Source organism: Meleagris gallopavo, chromosome 1, assembly GCF_905368555.1.
Source record: "Meleagris gallopavo chromosome 1, MGAL_WU_HG_1.1, whole genome shotgun sequence".
Classification (NCBI taxonomy): domain Eukaryota; kingdom Metazoa; phylum Chordata; class Aves; order Galliformes; family Phasianidae; genus Meleagris; species Meleagris gallopavo.
This window is the reverse complement of record NC_139404.1, coordinates 7667206-7689791: the sequence shown is the minus strand read 5'-3', so window position 1 is coordinate 7689791 and position 22586 is coordinate 7667206.

The following is a 22586-nucleotide window of genomic DNA, read 5'->3' as shown; positions in this document are numbered from 1 at the left end:
CATAAACTCTTTGCCTACCTGGATGAATTTCCAGACCTCCTGTCCTGAAACTTCCACATTTTTTCCTTCATTAACTCCATTCTCTCTGTGTTCACTATTGATCTACATGGAAAAAGGGAGACCTGGAGCAAACCCAGCAGAGGGGTAGCCTCTCATTTGGGGTTACTCCATGGGCGCTTTCACCCCTTTCAGGAGGGAAGTCTGCTTATTTGGGAAAGGATTCATGGTTCTGGACCTGGGCTTTCTGCAGGAGGAGAGAGAAGATGTAGGTGTACCTCTGCAACATTGTCCCCACTTTCAGGAGATGCCTCAGAATCAATCTCAGATGCTCCACACATGGTTTATGGACAAACCATCACTTAAGCAGATCAGTGAGTCCTGCAGTTTAAAGCATATTTTGGCTTCTTTAGGAGAATAAAGATGTTTCACTCCCAGGAAATGTGACAGTATTTGAACAGGGAATTCACTGTGCCTGTTTACCATTTCCACCTTCCTGAGACACAAATCTCAGCTTGATTTGCTCCATGAAATATCAATTGCTCTGTCAGCTTCTTTAGGTAACACATCACAGTATATACTTCATAATATGCAAATGTAAATTTGCAGTGTAAGGGGTGAAGTGACTTATTGCAGCCTACACCATTAATATATTAGCACTAGGCTAAGTAGAGTACTTGTAGATACCATTTTATTATATTATTAGTTGTTTCCTTACGTTTGCTTTTCCCTTACTACTTTTCTTGATGTCAGATTACCCCCTTCCTTAAACTGCAGCTTAATGTATTGCTTTACCTAAAGATTTACATTCCCTGTGCCCTCTTTGCCTACAAATTCACTTGAAACAAAATGTTTGGAATGAAAAGTCTGCTCTTCTGATTTATCTTAAATCATGATTCCTGGTAGAGATTCAACTTCATAGCCAACCCCTTGGTTCTGAGATGTGGAGCAGTGTAGTAAGGAGGAGTCCCTGCAGACAACTGTATCTGCCTGGTTTCACAAACACTATAGGGATGTGTTTTCCACACCCATCAGTGCCACTGGCTCATTCCAGAAAACATGTATGCTTCTGCATCCTATACCTTATTTTTAGTCTTTACTTAAAGATCCAAGATGGGATTTCAATAGACTTGAGAGGTGAATGATGCTTTTAATGAGTGTTCTTCTCCAGACAGAACCATGGCTTCTGCTGTCTCAAGGAAGCCGTTTTACATTTCTTTAATTCAATTTCTGTATCTGTAAATCAATATTTACCAAGCCTTTGTGATGCTGGGATGAGAAGGAGTTAACGTGACGGAATCATAGAATGATCATAGAATGGCTTGGTTTGGAACGGACCTTAAAGCCCACCCATCTCCAACGCCCTGCTGTAGGCTGGTTGTCCCCCACCAGCTCAGCTGCCCAGAGCCCCATCCAACCTGGCCTCGAGTTCCTCCAGGGATGCGGCATTCACAGTTTCTCTGGGCAGCTGAGCCAGTGCCTCACAGAATCTCATGCTGGAGACGTTGGATGCTTGCTCTTGGCACTTGGATAATCATTCCAACCTTGACCTGGCCAAGGAGGGATCTAGGACAACCTACCAGGAGCCTGGTGAAAGCTCCCCAGACCTCAGGTCCTTGAGAAGGACAAAGCATTTCAGGGTGGGATGAAGACAGCCAGAATGTGGCCACCTCCAACAGAAGAGATGGCAGATTTATGCCTCTGTTTTACTTCTATTTCATTACTTATTGAGGGCTTGAAAGGTTTTTTAACCCCTCTGTGAGGTCATGTATTAACTCATTCCTAGATATTACAGAGAAATGGTGAAGATGAGGGCAAGGTGAATCTTTAGTACCTCTGGCTTTAACAAATACAAATATTAGCATCATTAGAAACCCACCTGTCCTGAAAGAGATCAGCCTGAGTGAATTTGAAATTAACCTTGCAAAGTGAATTGTGCATTTGAATTAATCTCTAAAAATGTGCTTTACCGTTCAGGTACAGTAAAATGTCAGCCTTAAGTTAAAAGCTTTGCTGAAGCAATCTCTGTTTTAAGGTTCAAAGTGACCCTTGATATTTATCAAAGTAATGAAAATACTACAGGCATTTTCAAAAGCTGATGGGATGTGCTCAACTCACACATAGTAATCTCTGGATGTTTTTTGCAGTAGCTGGACAATTCACTTAAAACTCTGGAACAAATCCTGAACACTGAACATTGGTTCTTATTTCCAAGCACATCTCAGCTAAATGTCACCATTAATTAACTACACAGATATATTTTTAATTTATTTTTAATTAACACACACACACACACATATATATATACACATACTATACAACATACATATGTATACACGTGCTTTGGTCTGTTTTTTTAACAAATACACAGAAAAGCAATCAGCCTAGGGGATGAGGGCTTTCTTTGGGTGCATGCCTTTTACATCATCTCCATAAAAATCACCCTCCTTTTTTCTGGTGCCCGAAGTGGCTGAAGAAATAGAAGGACCCACCTGACCCCCAGATGCTCCAGACAATCTAGCAGACAAAGATCATAGAATCATGGAGGTTGGAAAAGCCCCCTAAGATCATCTAGTCCATCTGTTAACCCACCACCACCATGCCCACTAACCATGTCCATCAATGCCACATTTACCTTTTTCTTGTAGACCTTCAGGAATGGTGACACCACACCTCCCTTTGTAGCCTGTGCCAATGACTCACCACTTTCTGAGAAGAAATTTTGCCTAATATCCAACCTTCAAGAATCAGTGACAACAGGAGTGACTCAGTCCTCATCCAGCAGCTCAGCTGAGAAAGACAACACCTCCAGATGCACTGGTTGGGTTGACTGTGCTATTGTGTGGGGAATCCAATAGTGCTTGAGGCTGATGACGATGGGTCTTTGCTGTGCTAAGCATGATGGAAGCACAGGAGTCAAAAATGTGTGAAGCCAAACTCATGAAGTCTGATGTCAGAAATATCAGATGAGGAAAGTTTAATTCATTTCCAAATGCCACGTACCCATCTAGTCAATGCATCTGGCTTTCCCTGTCTTCTACTCAGGAAATCTCAGAAAAATAATTAATTCCCATTGGAAAGAAAACAAAGAAAACCAGCCTCAGGTCATTGAGCCCCTTGACAGAAAGACAATACAAAGATTTTGTTGGCACTTACTGAGAAGGAACAGCATCCTTCATCCTATTCCAGTTGTAGCTGGGCAGTTTTAAGCTCTTCTCACTACCTGGACATCTACACAAAGATCCACATTCCCAAAAGACAACTCTCTGTGAGGATCCCTTTACATGTCTCCAGCAAATTCCATCAAACACAGGTGAGTGAGACATCAATAAAGTAACAGCCAAACCCAGGTATCTGGCGGCAGCAGATACCAAAACCCCCAAAGGTTTAATGTATCACAGAGAGAGCTCACAGCCACCATGAAGTCTAATGCCACATTTTGCAGGCCTACCAGTGTGGGGTTTTATGCTAATAGACTGTAAGCTTTGGATCAGGCCAGCTGGACATGACCTTCAATGCCTCTAAATTCTGCCACCTAATACTCGGACGTCCCATTGCTAGCACATAGGTAACTATGAGATATATGACTAAATCTAACAACAGATTTCTTATTTTGCATTTTAGTGCTGCTCATTTCACTCTTACCTTAAATCTTCCTTAATCATTTCAGAAAGATCTGAAAAATTCTTGGCAGAGCATCACCCAAGGAAGAGCAATATTAAATAAAGCCAGCTTTCCATGCCAAAAATCCCGAAGCGGTGTCAGGAGTCCCCAAGCTGGCACTGGCAGAGCTGCTGCAAATCTGGCAGCTGAGCTTATGGAGAAAGGACTCTCGTCAGCAGTGTTAACCAAAGCTGCTGTAATGTTCAACAAGGCTGCAGGGGGAAGAGTGCAGAGGAGTGGGGGGTCTCCACGCAATGGTAACATTGAGATTATAACAGATATTTACTATGCAAGACAAGTGTTTTGCGTCAACCATCGTTTTGATTGAAAAAGATTGTGGGATGATTATTATGCATTGAGTTCCTAAGGATTTTTGTCCCATTACAGTGATTTACTAAAAATAGACTAAAGCTGTCTATGATTTTTAAGGTGGAACAGCCTGAATATCAAACATTTCAGAGTCATTTGCTGTACATATTCCAATTCACACGGCTTATTTGAGACATCTGGACTAAAATGAGATGAGTGATGTCCAGTAAATGCCTCTCTCTCTCCACTGGAAGAGCCTGGCAGCTAGCTGGAATGCAGGTGTCTGAGCTGTAGATGTATGCCTGCTGAGGTGAATCCCAAATTAGTGCTAGTTTCAGAGGATAATTGAAAATCACTGACATTGCTAAGCTTATTTCCACTTCTATTTCATAGCCATTAACCCTACAAACTCCTACAAAGTCTTTGGATAATTGAGCCATATGAAGACTGTGGTGTTCACCAAGACTGTCCAAACATGATATTGCTTCTCCAAGTTTCAGGGTCCACCACATAGAACAGGGCATTGATGAAGCAGCTGAAAAATATCTCCTTCAGTGGAAGGTGGAACTCCTTGTTCTCCTAAGTGCATAACCTGCACCTTTCCCAACAATAAGTTGAATTTTAAATACTTTGTAATTCTTAACAGCACTTTGATTTTTGGCCACAAATTGCCCCTTCTGTTTTTATTCAAAACTGTTGTGTACAATTATATTAAAGTAACACGTCCCATTGACACAATGCCATTTTGCAGGACAGCCAAAGCAGAACCCTTGCTAATCTTACGAAGGCAACCTCCAGAGCACAGGGTCCTCATCCACATTCCAGGCACTGACACTCAGCCTCATGCTATCTGGTTCTGGGAGCTGCTTTTACAAAGATCGTTATCTAAGAGCATTATCTTTCTTAACCACTACACAAAATGCATAGAAACAGAGAGCATCAAGAGCCAGGATTCACTTTACATCCATCACGGTAATAGTCTGGCACTCCTGAAGTCCTAATTATTCTGTAAAGCAAAAAGAAAAATATTCAGTTTTCATTCAAATTTAGAGCAGGTGAGACAAATCCTGGCTTACAAAACAAGTCCTGCCTGCTTAACTCAAATTCTTCCCCTGACATTCCACTTCTGTCACCCGTTGAAGTTCTGTCTTTAATTACACCACTGCAAGAGTCACCTCACAGATCTGCAGTAACATGGGCTGCCCTGCACTGCCTTAGAGAGAGGCTTTGGACAGAGAATGGCATAAATTGCTCTCAGTCTGCATTGTAATCCCAGAGCACACATTCCTTCATAAAACTGAGAAGCAAACCTGTGCAAAGCTATTGAGTTGTAGTTCTGTGAACCACAATGGTAAGGAATAAATAAAGCAGAAGCAGAGTTGGTGGGGAGGGAGCAGTGTTGTTCCTGAGTCTGATTTAAAAAAAGAGTGTTTTACAGGAGGAAAATACAGAAACATTGAACTTAAGCCTTCTCTCAGCAAGCTGATTGCATGGGCAAAGCTTGGAATTCAGGTGAAGCCCAAATTTCCATAGAATTCAGGGGGTTAATTTCAGATGATCATTAAAATTATAAGAGAATAGATTTCAGCATGACCCTGGTAACTGTGTTTTGCTTCCTACCTACTTTCTCTCTACAGCAATGCTTAAGAACAGCCATGATTTCTTGCTCAAATGTTATTGTAAGGAGAACACTGCTGGACCAAAAGATAGAAATTGTATGAAATCTTCATAAATGTTAGTGTTTTAATCATACGGAGTCAGAGGCTTCCAAGTTCTGTTTTGGAAGATGCAATAAAGAGTAATTCAGAGATGGATGAGTTGTTATAGTAGGAAGAGATCTGCAAAGCTAGAGTGGTTTGGGGAGGTTGTTGTTTTGTTGTTTGGATTTTTTTTAGGAATTACATAAGAATTCATATGCACAGTATTTCCCCCAGGTAAAAACCAGAACTGCAAGCAATCTCAATGCTTCCACACAGTAAAATGCCGTCTGTTTCTGTTTAAGAAATCCATGATAATGGAACCCAAAGCACTTTGATCAGATGTTTAATGTGACTTTAAGAGTTTTGAATTAGGAATCCAGATCAGCATTACAAAAAGCTGCCAGTTCCAGAATTGCTTCTCAGTTCTTTCCCATAGTAACTGAGAAGGAAAAAAAAACCCACAATATTTCATTCTTTCAGAGCAATAAAAAGAGACTTCCCCACAAATGGGATGAGTTTATTACCGGCACAGAAGAAAACCCTGAAGTGTACTCAGAGTGTACTCAGTTATAAAGAGCAGATTTGGGTCAGATCCAGAGAAATGGCTCTTGCTCTGAACTGTCTACTTGAGAAGCGTCTCTTCCTATAGACTGCAAATTGGAAGTTAATATCCCAAACAGTAGGACTGCAAAAGGAATACTCTGCAAAATGAAGACTGAGTAGAAAGTTAAAACAGCAGAAATATGACCAAAAAAAAAAAAAAATTAGAAATCTAAGATACCATTTGAGTCATTTCAAAATAAATGACAGCGCTTGACTGCAGAAGCACTGCTGTGACTGTGCAGGAATTTCACCAGTGTTGGTAGGATTTAGCCAGAGGAGCAGAGAACAAACAAGGTGTTGCTTGAGGCTGGGCCGTGACAGTAGACATGCTCAGGGTCACCTCAGAAAGCTGAGGCAGTACTTCAGCAGGAGCAGGAAGGTGAGGCAGACCAACATAGAAATGTAGAATATCTCAAGTTGGAAGGGAGCTGCAAGAATCATCAATTCCAGCTCTGGCTTCACACACACAACCACCCAAAAACCAAACAATATTTCTAGGAGCAGAACACTTCTGAAATGAAACTGTGTCTTGATTGCAGGTTTATAAGCTTCTCCAGCTCATCTAGATGGGACATCTCTACTGTGTGGGCAGGAATATAGCTCAATTTTCTGAAACAGGCAGATTTCCTTGACCTTTTTGACAAGGAGTAGTCCTTTTGTAGGAGAAATATAGATTTTAAAAATCCACTACTAACAAGAAATCCACTACTTACACCCCCAAAAGAACAGAGCAATGGGCAGAAAAGCTAACAAAATTGCAAGTACCAAAAGGTATTCTGGCAAAAATGGCACACATTTCCATGTAATCTTGTTTATCTCAGTTCTACTGGAACAATACATGTGAGCTCTGTTCGAAGTATCCGCTAAAAACGGCAAGATTTGTATGTATTCAAATTTTCCTATGTTCACAGAAATATATTAAAGCGGTAGAGTACCACAGAAGCTGGGAACATCACTGTCTCTTTTTGTCAAAACAATGAATTCTTCTGTTACTGTTGAAAACAACTTCTTTTCTTCAGTAAGTCCTGAATTACCATTCTGAATTACCAAAATCCCAGGTTCCCAAAACTTCACTGTTCCCTTTTCATATGTTTTTCTGTAGCTGTCTGAAAAAATAAGGAGTTAAAATTAAACATTTGTTTTCTAATCAACTCTGGGACAAATAAAACTTCTAGAGGTAAAAGAAAAGAAGACAAAATTTATTACCTTTACCCAGCCAAAGCAAGTTAAGGAAAAGCTAAATTAAATTCATTTTTAGATGAGTTACAGTGAAAAGCAATGCCATACGGTTTTGCTTAGAATTTGTTAACCTATATTTAGTGATAATTGAAATCAGATTACTTTTAGATAATTCCAGCTATGTTATTTTAAAAGCGTATGGATATGAGTATGTTTTAAATTCTCAAATGTAATAGCAGTCCTTCCCTTTCATTCTACAAACTGTAACAAGGAAGAAATGGTCACTCCCTTAGGTTACAGTGGAAATAATGCATCCAGTTCCCACCTTCAAATCTCATCTCCAACCCAGTACTATTTCATAGGATCATAAAAACATTCAGTTTGGAAAAGACCTCTAATATAGTCTAGTCCAGTCATCCACTTACCACCAATATTGCCCAGTAAACCATGTCCCTCAGTGCCACATCCACACATTTCTTCAGCACCTCCAGGGATGGTGACTCCAATCCCTCACCACTCTTTTTTTTCTTTAGAGAAGAACTTATGCTGAACATCCATCCTAGTGTTCCTAATGTTCCATCCCAAATGCAGTAATTTTCAGTCATAATCATTAAGATGATGTGTATATGCTATCAAAGACCAAAAAAAAACCTTTCTGAAGCAGACAGCTACTAAGGCAGTTGATGCTGATGTACCAAAATATAGCAGATCAGACCAAACAAGGTTTGCTCTGATTCTTTGTGTCTGTCCTCCTGAATATGCATGCTGAGAACTCTTGGTGTTGCCCACTTAGCAGATAGTTTGTTAAGAAATAACAGTTATGCCAGATGTGCTTAGCTCTTGGACGTGCTTGTACATCCTCAAAGACAAATACACTGATCAGATGAAATCATGAAATTTGAAAGAATGCCATCTTTAATTCCTGTGAAATATACCTTTGGGTTTTTTGATACACTGAATGCCTTCCCCTAAAGGCCTCAGGGAACAGATGGAAAACAATGAAGTTATTTCAATCTGGAAATGATTGTAGCCTCATGAAGACAAACTCACTCTTTTCATTTGAGCTGGCTAAAGAATTAATTTGGAATCTGCCTAATAAATCATTCCCATCAGCTTTTTTTTTTTTTTTTTTAATTACACAAATGAGTATTCATGGTGATGGCTTGCAATTACAATCTGGAAGATGCAAATTTTCTAGCAAAGTTTGCACTGAAATAACCAATTTCCTTTGAAAACACTGACAGAAATCCAGGAGAGCGTTGTAAAGTAGCGAAACTCAAAGGATGCACAGATAGTTACTAATAAAGCCACAAGTGAATGCTTCCACTGGAGAGAGGGGAAAGGTGAGAGTAAACTCCCTCTTAGGTTCTTCATTTCTTTTCCATTTTGGGTACCCATGAAAATCGATGCAAGCAAAGTCAGGAAGCAAAATAGTGCTGAATTGTCCTCCTTGGCCACTGTGTGTGTCAAAGTGGAGCTCCCAACTGCACAAGCTTCCCCACTTGGCAATATAAAGCCTTAAACCATTTGCTTCTCTGGGAATAAGGCACAAAGCCGAGCACCAGGCTTGCAATAGCAGCATGCCAGGCATGAAATTTATGTTTGGTATGAAAGCTAATTTGTGTAGAGGGAGCATCTGTTCAAAAAGCTCTCCTGCCCAGCTCTGCTCCTTGTAGCATCACTGATGGGAGCTGGGTTATTCGGTCTTTTGATGACACATCCTGCAGCACAGCGATGGCTCCGTGGACAGCCCACAGCTCTGTGCAGTCCTCTTGATGTTAGTGGAGTTACAGAACACTGAAAATGACCTTCTGTTCCAAGTTCTAGTCTTAGTTAAGTGGAATTACATTGATTATATTGGAATCTGCTTCATTTAAAATCAAAAGAACACAATTGAAAATCAAGCCCATGTGCTTTTGTGCAGGGGTGATTTTAAAGTCACACAAAGTTGAAATATCCCATGTCTTTTCACGTCAACTCAGGTTCTCAGAGATTTTCTGAAAGACAGAAGCTGACACTGCATTGACATTTTGGTCCCGTAGGTCATCCCAATGGCATTAAAAGACCCATGAAAGTTAAACACAAGTAGAGAGTGAGTTCTCTGCCATTTCTCTAATATCCTTTAAGCATGTCAGAGCTCCTGCACGATCCAGTTGGCTCTTGCTCAAAGGTCAGTTCTGAACAAAAACTTGGATTTCTCTTCCTCCTTTCCCTACCCATCCTTCCTCCCTTTGTTTCCATCTAAATTCCTAATACTCAAAATGGAATATAAACACCCAGACTATAATTGATCACTACCTTCAGGGTTTCCCAGAGAATCAAGCTATTTCATCTCCTAGCAATAGAGTTACAATACATCTTTTTTTTTTTTTTTTTTTCTTTTTTCAAAAATGTTTACTGCTGCTTTGGGCTGACCTCATCTCCCTCTCTCCCAGTCAGATCTGCTGAGAAAAAGATCTGAAGATGTTGCTTGACACCTGGCTGAACATGAGCCAGCAGTGTGCCCAGGTGGCCAAGAAAGCCAATGGGCATCCTGGTTTGTATCAGAAATAGTTCAGCCAGCAGGTCCAGAGAGGTGGTCATCCCTCTGTACTCAGCCCTGGTGAGGATGCACTTTGAGTACTGTGTTCAGTTTTGGGCCCCCACTGCAAGAAAGACATCGAGGCCCTGGAGCATCTTCAGAAGCTGTGAGGAGTCTGGAGCACAAGTCTTATGGGGAGCGGCTGAGGGAACTGGGATTGTTTGGTCTGGAGAAGAGGAGGCTCAGGGGAAACCTTATTGCTCTCTACAGGTGCCTGTAAGGAGGTTGTGGAGAGGTTGGAGTTGGCCTCTTCTCCTGTGTCACTAGTGATAGGATGAGAGGGAATGGCCTCAAGTTGTGCCAGGGGAAGTTCAGGTTGGATATTAGGAAAAAATTCCCTGAAAGAGTGGTCAGGTGCTGGAACAGGATGCTCAGGGAGGTGGTGGAGTCACCGTCCCTAGAACTGCTCAAGAAATGTGTAGATGTGGCGCTGAAGGAACATGGTTTAGTAGGCAATGTTAGTGATAGGTGAATGGTTGGACTAGGAGATCTTAGTGGTCTTTTCCAACTTTAAAGATTGTATGATTTTCCTGCAGCCCTGCCAGTCCCAGCTTGCTCACTCAAATTAAGCTTGAGCCGCGTCACATTGATTCAGCAGGGATGAATCCCAAACCTACACAGTCACAGTACACTGGGTGATGAACTGGACAATCATCATCAAAATGAAACTCAACAAAGTTAAATGCTGGGTGCTGCACCTGGGATGGAGTAACACTGGACACAGGTACAGACTGAGACAAGTGGGTGGGAGCAGCTCACCAGGAAGGGGCCTAGGGGTGCTAGTGCCAGAAGCTCAATGTAAGCCAGCAGTGTGTACTGTGGGGTGCACTGAACACAGCATGAACAGCTGGTCGAAAGAGACCCCATCTACAGTAATGGGTCCAGGTCTGGGGCCCCCAGTACTGGAACAATGTGAAACTGTTAAAGCAGGTCCAGAGTAAGACCAAAAAGGTGCTCAGAGGGCTGGAGCATGTTTCCTGTGATGAAAGGTTGAGGGGCTTGTTCAGCTTGGAGAGGAGAAGGCACTGGGGAGACCTTATTGCAGCCTCCCAGTACTTCAAAGGAGCTTACAAGCAGGAAAGGATCCAACTTCTTACACTGCCTGACAGCAATAAGAGAAGGGAAAACTACTTTAAACTAAAATAGGGGAAATTTAGGTCAGATGTTAGGAGGAAATTCTTTACTCAGAGGGTGGTGAGGCACTGGCACAGCTGCCCACAGAAGCTGCGGATGCCCCATCCCTGGAGGTGCTCAAGGCCAGGTTGGATGGGGCCCTGGGCAGCCTGAGCTGATGGGAAGCAAGCAGCCCACAAGCAGGGGTGGGAACTAGATTATCTTCAAGGTCCCTTCCAACCCAAGCCATTCTATCAGTCTATAATTCTCCCATCAAATATAGTGGGATATATAATTTGTGCAGCCTCTCTTTGAATACTGCGTGCAGTTCTGGGCTCTTAAAAGCATGTGGGGGGGGCAACAAAGGCCTGGAAGGCACATTCTATGAAGAGAGGCTGAGGATGCTTGTGTTGTTTCATCTGGAGAAGAGGAAGCTCAGAGGTGAACTCATGGCTCCATGTAACCTCCTGAGGTTATTTACTCCTGAGGAGTAAATAGATGTATATACTACAATTTCTGCATTTCACAGAATATTCCTAGGGTAAGGCCGTCAGTTCTGCCACATTTTCTAAGGTTGTGAAATGGCAGAAACAAAATGCAGGCTCCTAAAAGCCCAATCATATCTGCAAATGAAAAGCATTAGATATGTCATTAATCTAAATTAGTCTGGGATGAACATCTCACAGCAAGAGGGAAAAGGAGCCAATTTTTTCTGTGTTTATTCAAATAAAGTTAAAAGGTGCTTTGTTCACTGCCTGAATAACAAAAATATTTTGAATCATGATGTTTTCTTCCTCCCCCATCCCCCCAAAAATAAACATCATGAGGATCGGCTCCAGCTGGAAGCTGATGCTAAATAATTTCACACTGAAAATAAGATAATGCACAGAAAGGTGACAGGAAAGGTGAGTCATGGAACAGCACATGGAGAGCTATGTGGATTGCATATTACCATGAAATCTTTAAATCACAGCTGGATATCATTCTGACAGCCTTGCCACAGCTGAAACAGAATTTCCCACTCCGTGCAGAAATGACTGGGTGTCATTTGGGGGTTTGTATTATACAAGAGCAGAGTTGGAGGCAACAGCAGACCCTCTGAGATGAGATCTAATTTTGTGACTCTGCTGAAAGTAGACATGGATGCCGCTGCCAACAGGAACATGAGGTCTCCAAGTCTAATTCATCAGCTCTCTTTGAGCATATGATACTCTGAGCACCATTTTTCCCTCTGGAAATGGAAGACATAATGGGAGAACAACAAACCTACCAACAATTGCTGTTTTATCAAAGTGGGTGCTGTGTGTTAGGGTGGATGTCTGCCTTCATCCACACTGTACAGAGTTTTTGTCTCTCCCTCTGAGCAAAGGGAAAAAGAAGCCCATAAAACCTCCACTGCCAACTTTGTTAGCAGAAAAAAGGGCAAACTAGAGCCAAAGCAAATAGCATCTGGCTCAGCAGTGAATTTCAGGTGCTGGTCAAAAGCAACAGGCTGAAACCATGGATGCTAACAGAGAAAGAGCAAAGATCAAATCTTGCTTTTTAGCAACATATTTTGTTTTCTTTGATAAACAGATCACAAACTGTATGGTGCAAAAAGCATCTTTTTATTTTTTCTTTATGCACTGGGTGACACATGAGGTTTTAGTATTGACTTTGACACTATGAATCGATGCAAAGAGTTGTAAGTAATGAATATTTCCTCCTTAATCTCTAACATGCGCAGAGCCCCTGCTAATAAGTAGAAGAATGTCCCATCACTGATGTTTAGGGAAGAGCTTTAACAGTTAAACAGACAACGAGGATGTTTGTTTACAACACGTCAACAGGCAGAGAAGGTGAGATCATTACTGTAGTTGGTTCTTCCACATCTGCTCATGTGAGATTTCGGATGCAGCTGTGCATCCTGGACAACATGGATGTCAGTTCTGCTCCTGACTCTCAGGTTTGTCAGGTGAAGCATTAGCTCTCAGATAGCTGGAAGTAATAATGACCAGATTTCCTGCTTATCACAAGAAAAATCCCATAATTGTCCTACTATCCTTTATTTCATTTTTCATATTTACTTCATTGTTTGCCAGTTCAATATCCCAAATGCTGACAGCCTAGATATATTTATTTCCATCACATGACATTTGGAGTCTACTGTCATCTTGTTTTCCAGCAGACTAGCCGAGAACCCTGTATTAGATGTGTTCATTTGGGCTGGGACAATACACCTTTGCATCCAAACATCCTTGAAGCTGTCTGCTTCCAAGGCAGAGCAATCCCTGACTGCCCCAAGGCTTATTTAATTGCTTAGACAAAGTAGAAAAGATCTCACTGAGAATCATGCCATGAGCCAGCGCTCACAGTGCCTGGGGTGTGCAGGAAGCAGGCTGAGCTCACTGCCTTGGGTCAGGGCCAAGCCTGGTGCACACCTCCTACATCTGCCATCTCTGCTCTGCGTGTACCATTGGGAACTTCTGCTTCTGAAACTTTGAGGTGTATATCCAGCTTCCCATGCCTGAATAAGGTTTGCACTTCCCAAATTGCAATGGACAAGGGGCTGTACCTCCACACAGCAATCCACATGCCATTCAGCCCTACAAATGACATCAAACTGGCAGTGGCTATTTAAGTGCCCACACTAGAATGCAAAATTGAAGAAGTAATTTCAAATTCAAGAAACAAATTAATACCAATGTTTGCCAGTTACGTAGTTTGGGACTATTACATCAGTGTTAATCAGACTTCACATCATGTTGAGACAACAGATAATGTCACTAGAAATGGAAAACTTGCCAAACTCACAATAAGGAAAGATATTTTTATGTTTAGGGTTATTTTACTGTCAATAAAACTGAAAACGTTTCATTTTGGAACTTCTGTGTGATCAAATATTGTCACTAATAATGGCTTTATCGCTGTATTTTTTAGAAAACCCTCATTTTTGGAAAAGAGTGAATTGAAAACTGAGCAGCACTAATTTTTGACCAGGATGAGTGACCCTATCTCTATACTGCCATTCTTCACATATATTTACAGCAACCATGAGTTTCTTACATCCAGTTGACTGTTGCAATGAATGTGCATAGAGCTGTTCAAACTGAAAAACAATAATTACCTGCCATGAGCCAATGGAAAACAGAAATTCCTAAATCCATCTGTCTATCATATACATTGCTGGTTGTTGCAGCCTATTTGAAATATTTTCTTTTCTTTGTGACAAATATGTAAACTTGACTCACCTTTTCCTCATGGTTAGAAATTGACTTTTTCTTTTTTTTTCTTTTTTTTTTCTTTTTTTTTGTTAATTTACCAATAAGTTAATTCTCTTTGCCATTCTTTGAGAACAAGCAATGCAATTAAGTTGTATAGAAAATTCCTGGGAAAGCACATTATGTTTCTGTCACTCTTTCAGTGCTGTATTCATGTGTCTCTCAGCTCTGTGCACATAATTGAGCTATTACACATTGCAAGGATAAAGAATAGCTGCATACAAAACACTGGATTTGACTGGCTGACTCCAGGAATGTTACAGGGCTGGGGACTTCTCTCAGTGTCACACAGCACTCAGGTACACAGCTTAACCTGATGGATCTAGGCAGGAATAACATCCCAACTCTTGGATCTGGATAGAACCAGGTCTGGGTGAAGTCTGGATGTAGATGCAGTCTCTACAATAGGCCTTTTCTGCCTCTCAGCCTTTACTTCAGCTATGAGCGTCTTTCAATTCAGAAAAAAATCAGAGCTTTGGAGCACTTTGGAAATATGCATGTAATTTTTATAGATGAAGTCTGACTTTATTGTTGCATATAAATAGTTTCCTAAAGCTAAGGCAATTCCATTAGCCTGAGAGAGTAGGATCATGGAATCATAAAATCGTTTCAGTTGGAAGGGACCTGTAAAGGTCATTTAACACAACTCTGTTACAATGAACAGGGAAACCTACAGCTAGATCAGATGTTCAGAGCCTTGTCCAGCCCAACCTTGAGTGTATCCAGGGATGGGACATCCACCACTTCTCTGGGCAACCAGTGCCAGTGCTTCACTACCCTTATCGTAAAAAACTTTTTTTTTTTTAATATCTAAATCTACCCTCTTTTAGTTTGAAATCATTTCCCCTTGTCCTATCACCACAGACCCTGCTAAGAGCCTTTTTCCTTCTTTCTTACAGTCCCCTTTTAGATACTGAAAGGCCGCTCTCAGATCACCTCACAGCCTTCTCTTCTCCAGGCTGAACATTCTCAGCTCTTTCAGCCTGTCCTCATAGGAGAGGTGTTCCATTCAATGGATCATTTTTAGCTCTTCTCTGGATGCACTCCAACAGGTCCACATCTCTCCTGTACTGAGGACTCCTCATCTGGAGGCAGTACGCCAGATGAGGCCTCACCAGCACAGAGCAGAGGGGCAGGATCACCTCCCTCGCCCTGCTGGTCGCAATTCTTTTCATGCAGCCCAGCATATGGTTGGCTCTCTGAACTGCAAGGGCACATTGCTGGCTCATGTACAGCTTGCCATCTACCAGTACCCCGATGTCTTTTTTGGCAGGGCTGTGCTCCATCCTTTCATCCCCCAGCTTGCACTGACCGTTGTGTTGCTGTGACCCAGGTACAAGATTGTTAACAGGCAAGATTTTCCATAGTGTCAGTTAGGACTTCTATTGCTGAATCCCTACTAGAAAGGGAAGGAAAGAGGAAAAAGGCAGGGCTTGGTATGCATCACACCTGGAAAACAGACTGGCCTGGATCCCAGCTGCTGTCAAAGCAGCTGCAAACAGCTCTGGGATTAAAGGCACAGTCCAGAAAAGCAAAAAAGCAAGGGGAAGAAAAAAAAAAATTAGACTAATGATTACAGCCGCATCTCTGCACACATACAAGCAATACTTATTTAAGGCCTTTGAGGGCTGAGGTGCTGCAAGATACTTGAAAGAGTTGAAGTTACACCCAGCATTCATGTAACCTTGCAATCAGTTTGGATATTTTCCTGGGTTTTTCATGTCTGTAACCAGAACTGACTTTTCTGCTAAAAGACCAAGGAGTTGTCATGCTTTCCAATCTCAAGGCTGCTTGCTACAGCTGTCCAAGATACAATGAGCAATATTCCTCAGTGAGATTAAAAAAAAAAAAAAGTCTAAAAGGGATTTGCAATAACTGGGCTTAACTTCCTGGATATCAGTGGTTCTGAATAGGGTCCTAAGTGCTTAAATATTACCTAAAAAATGTGCATGGCTCTGACTCCCAAAGTATTAGGCTCCTCATGTAAATTCACAAAACCTTCCATGATACATATTTAACCATACACTTCAATATTTACATGCTAGGAAACCTCAGAGCTGACATCCTTACTCTCGCGTTTGGATTGTGCTGAAATAAGTGAAGATTCTGCAGATGCTGAATGTACACACTTAATTCTGCTTATATTGACAACTACACTGCAGTAAAGATCCTCTTCTATGTAAGAAGAGGATCTTGAGATTTCAATCTTAATATTCACTACTTTCTACTTTCTTTCCAAACTAATTGATGATAGAATATTTTAATTGGCTTACTGCTCATTCGAGCTATTTTGTAATTCCTTTTTCTCCTTGTCAGTCCTATTGCAGAGATTCCTTTCTTTCCTGAACGTAGATTCTTCTGATCCCTTGCTGCCATGCCTCATCAGCTGCAGAGATAAAAAAAGGATTTCTTACTCAGATAACAAATCCACCTGTTAGAGATAGGCCAGACAGCCTTTCACTGTTTGTTAGATTGATTGCTAATTTAATGATATAATGACTCATTTTCTGCTGGTAGCTCTACCTTGTTGTCAGTGTTTGACAAGGTTGCGTTTCCAAGTTGCAGAAATATTTTTGATTTAATGAAAAGAGATGGAAATACAGGAGAAGGTTTTGCTCCTGGCTGAAATGTCCCCTCTAAACCCTTTGTTGTCACTGAATGGCCACTGCCATCACCCTCTGCATCCTTCTCCTAGACACTGAGTTGCACTGAAAGCTGCAGTCATACTCCATCCATAGAATACACTATTCCCTTAGACCCACAACAATTTTCATTAGAACGCAGATGTAATTTGAAAAAAAAAAAAAATCATCCATAAAACAAGTGAGCAGATGAAAAGAGAAATTATAACAGGAACCAGGATGCAGGTCACAGTACAGCATTCATGGCTACAATACAGGAAAGCAAACATATGTTCATGAGAGTAGAATTCTGTACTTTATTTTAATTGCCATTTGCTCAGGGTGATTAGAAAGATTTTACAAGAGAGTTATATGACTTAGTACGATATCTGAAGTGTAAATCCTGCTCACTTCACTAGTAAGAGTAGTTCTATTGGCTAACTCTGACAGTTTTGACTGTCTGATGAGAGCGTGCCATGTGGGATACATCCAGCTCTATAAGCAGGGAGGATATGACACACCTGGCACGAGAAAAAATAAGCACATAATGAGAAGGTCTTCCAGATGCATTCAGATCCCTGAGGATCACTCCTTCCTGCTCATAAAATCATGTGTTTCAGTCCTACAGAGAGAAACCGCCGCTATCAACATTATCATAATGAAGAAACTCATAATATCACAAACCATTTTCATAGTCGAAGCAAAGTTTTCTGCTTGGACATGATCCGATTTCCTCTGCAGACAGCATGCTGACAGTACTAACAGATTAGCACTTCATTCCGCGTTGCATCAAATTTACCACAGAAGTGTAACCTCTGGCCCTGTGCATATGGCTGCTATTTGATGTCAATGTGACTTGCATAAATGCTGCAGCTGTGTCAGCCCCAGGTTAGCTGCTGTGTTTGTTAATGTCTATCAGAGGGGAAGGCCTCCCTGGAGCTCAGAGCAGGAAGGGGGAATCTCAGCCAATGGGAAAATCTTGACAATGAAGCGAGGTCCAAAAGCTCTAAAACTGTAAATCACTGAACTAAAATAATAAACCAAATCCTACAGGGCCAGAGTGCTCCACAGGAGAGCAGAAGAAAGCAGCTCTGTACCTCTCTACAGGTGCAGACTGGGCTGGGAAGCTATGATGAGGACTGAGATGAAAATGTTGGAATACTCACCATACCTTGGTGAACATATTCTTAAAGCTGTTTTCATCTCACAGAGCTAAAGCAGCCCAGAAGTTGCTATCAGCAACCAAGCTGGATAAACCAGAGCCCTGAGAATGAGGAATTTCTCCCATAGCCTGAAGTCATTTGCACAGCCCTTTACCTGGGCTGAGGGATCACAGCAGGAGCAAAACCAAAGGGCTTGGGACCGAGATGTATTAAAAAGCTGAAGGGCTTTTTATTGCTGAGAGCTTTATTCACGGTCCAGTTTCTCATTTGATAAATCCATAGCTGTCAGCTACAGACACTGCAGGGCAGATTCGTTGCGTAAGAACACAACATGCCATGCCCCCAACTCTGCTCTCGGCAGATATATAAAAGTGAAGAATCAATTTCTCAGCCCTTTGTTTGAAAGGCAGCTGTCTGTAAATGCGAATTTTAAACTCATTTTCTGTGAGATTCATGTTTTCGTTCACAACAAAAAGGAAAACTGGTGACACATCAATGTCTGATGACGGTACACGCAGTTATTGCTCCACCGGAGGACAATCCAAGCAATTCAGAACTGAGGTTTGAATAAGAGAGTACGCAGACAGACAGACAGATGGCCTGCAGTGTGAAAGGACAATTTTCACATTTGCTGTCCCGGGAATCATATACATAGTTGGTCTAAATTTGTTCAGCTCAACTGACTTCACTGAAGCATGGTGGGTTTACATCAACCCCAAAAGGAAAAGACCTAGTGATCTTTGAATGATCCTTTAAATGCCCTGGAACAAATACTTTCAGCTGTGGAACTTTGGATACTGTGCTACAAACAGAAGAGAGGGATTCCTGGGAGATGTAGAAGCTCCATCTCCATTTTCCTGCTGGGCTCAGGGCTCCCACTGGTGTGTGACTCTACTGACGGCAGTTTCAGCAGCGGAAGAAATTCGGGAATCATACCCCCAGTGCACAGCTTTAAATTAACCCGATTATTTCATCCCAGCTCTTTGACAAACGAGTCTGATTTATTTAGCTCATTTAAAACAAGTTCATTTTAATGAAGTTATTTATATAGCTACTTGATGCCATTAGCCAGATTACATGCTGTCCAAAGGGCATGATGCATGACCTCATTTCCAACTTAAACCCCTTCTATTTCTTTCATCCTCTATCATAAGTAGCAGGAGTTCAGAACATATGTCCTTCCGTTTTCTCTCTTGACAAAAAGTCATTTGACAGCTGCCAGGTAGTATTACCAGCTCATTTAGTCACTTTTTCTCTAGCCCAGGAAATCAGATCAGAATGTGAAGCATATTTTACTAAGTCCTATGGAAATGCAGACTTGCTTAAGGTTCAGAAACAGATCACTCTGACACTTCTGGAAATGGATAGTGTTATCCCAGCCACTGCCCTGTAAATTTCCAAATACGATGTACTGCTTCTGAAGATTATTCTCACCAATTTGTTTACATCTCCAGTAGGAAAAGGCAGATTGATTATGGCTCAGGCTTCAAACCCTAATTTTCAATGAATTTTCAAAGAGATGAACTTCTCGCACCCAGGTACAATCCCTCTGACATCAGTGAGTCAGCATATGGGCACAGAAGACAATTCTGTAGAACACTGAGACTTGCTCTGAACACATCAGAAAGTTCAAGAAAAGCGACATGAGCATTTCATTGAAACTGGGCACTAGCACTGGGGACACTGAGGCTCCTCAGTAGTTTTTTACTTCATTTGGTGTTGCAGTTGGTAAGATAAATGTATTTGGAGAACTCAGAATCATGCAGGATTGGGCTGATGTTTTTTGATGTTACTTATGAAGTGTTTGAAGATTACTCAGAAGCCTCCCCTTTGGTCCTTCTGTGGTAAATGCAGACATTTCTTGAAATGTCTGAATGGAGGGAATAGTGTCCCTGGAGACGCATGGAGGAGTTCTGGAGAAGTTAGTTTCTGTCTTTTCTGCATGACTGTGAAGCATTCAGAGAGAGGGTTAGGAACCCTAAAAGAACTCATCCACCTGGTCATCACCTCAGAATAGTTCTCTACTTGTTTGGTTTCTTGTTAAAAGGAAAGATTGTGAGAAGAGCAATGGTGCTTATGTCTTTTTGAATAAAAGTTGCTGGCAAAGACTCTCTCCCAGAAGTTGGCAAGGATCCATCCAAGCTCTTACTCAGCACGGGGCATGAGTCCATAGATATGTTCTTTTCAGTGGTAAAATCATCTGAGGAGATTCCTGAAGTACTCCACTTGCAGCCAGTTCTGCTCACATGTCCTGTAGCCTTCTCCTGTGGCTTTGCTATAGCCTCACAGGTTTGTGTCACTGAAAAGATCCAGGCAAAAGCACAAAAACAACAAATAAGTTATTCTGGACCATTTTGGTCATGCTGCATTCTGGCAGACAGTAAAAGCAGGGGAAGCTGCTCCCTATCCTGACACAGAGCCATATGACGAGCCCAGGGTAGGAAGCCTGATGCTTAGCTGGACAGGAAAAAACAGAGCTCTCGCATCCAGCACACTAGGATGTGAAAGGCTTTTACATTAAACTCTTACTAGATACACTTGCAACGAGTTCATTTGCCTTCAGGTGCACTGGTTGTTAGAATAGCATCTTTCTTTGTTTTTTCTTGTCATTCCTACTCTTCTGGTCCAGCATTTTCAGCCACTCTTCAAGAATATCGGAGCAGGAGACATGAAAACTTTTAACACCTCAAGGGGATTCTGAAAAGCAGATGAGGTCTAGCACTGCTTTTTCAGCAGCTTTTTAGGCCTTCAAATTTAGAGACTGAACAAACTGATCCTACCCTTCATTAATCCCCCTTACACGCACTTTTTTTGAGAACAAAAAGTTTATTGTTGTTGTTGTTTCCCAGAAATAAAGCATTGAGAGAAATCTTTAATCACACTGTACTTTGCAAGACAACCCATCAGCAATGTGCCACAGCATCAAGAAGAGAGATAAAAGGAAACAAAAATTGGGGCAGAAGTGCTGTGAGAGATAGCTTAGGTTGTGTATCTGGTATATCTGCTGACAGAAGCTCCAAACTGCTGTTAAAGAGAGACTGCAAGATCTGCTTGGACCCAAAATGCAGGTTTTTTAAACACAAGAAAATCCTGCATCGGGGGAATAACAACATGGATAGCATTTATTCTAATGGAAAGATTTGAGTTTGAAGTTAAGATCTGCCAGCCAGCTCTGTGATAATCCAACAAAACTAAAAGAAAATTTGCTGGTCTGCTTATATACACAAAGGAAGCAGAACAACAAAGAGGCAAAGAATTTCATTCTGTAGTGAGTAAAGCAAATTTAGGAACAAACTAGAATGAAAATATAAAGTAGATTCTGCTTGATATCCCCTCTGTGAGCTGAAAAAGCGGTTTCCCAGTTCTAGGATATATTGCAGCACCACCTGTCTGCAAAGAGTAGAATTACATGACAAATAGTACATTCTGCTTAAAAAAAATAAAATAAAAATTGTCCCCTTCAAAGAATCGGGAGCTTTGTCAGTATTTTCACGGTAACCAAGATGTGGCAAACACTGCCAAAATGCTGACCCTACATGAAAGCTAAATCAACTTTCAGATCCAAAACAGGTCACGTTCTTCCTCTATGTAATACATCATTTTCTTCCTCACAGCTCCTCAGAGAGCTCAGGCTTGTGGTCATACCAACCCCAGTTACTGGAATTTCATAGGTGACAAGGGCTGAGGGACCAGCTCTTGTCCTCATGTCCCTCTCCTCCCTACACAGCTGCAGTTCCCCTGCCCACCCATAGCCCATGCATACCATCTCTGTAAGATACCATGCAGAAAGGGCCTCTCCACTTTGGACTGTTCCTCCTACAGCAAGAACTAAATTTTGCCACCCTCTCCTCAAGCAGTGCCTTGTCTTCTCCTGCAATCAGCACCTCTGATGCCGGTGTCACACAGTAAGCCGCTTCCCAACTGGGATCCATCTGCTCCTCCCATCTGCTCTCTCCTTTTCTCTACCATCTATTTCACCAGCGATTCTGTGAAGCCTCATCCTTTCTCCTCTTCTCCTCTTGCACTCGTGCTACAGAAACATGATCTCTGCAATGGGGAAGCCATGCAAGTTCATGTCATGCTCCATTACTCTTTCTCTGGGATTTCCTTCTTTCATGGCATCTCTTCAGAGCCTCAGCAATCCACAACAGCCAGCTCCTAACAAATTCTGAGCATACAGATGATCAAGTGTTTTAGAAATAGTAGATTGTTTATGTATACATAAATACATTTTTCTGTAAATAAGTAATGAATATATTTCCTATACCCACACATAATTATATACACATATATACAGAGTGAAATCCATGTAAATATGAATAATCTCATACACAAACAGGAGGCAGACTGTTTGCAGGATGGTACAGTGAGAAGAGGTGTATTTTCCCTCCAGCTTG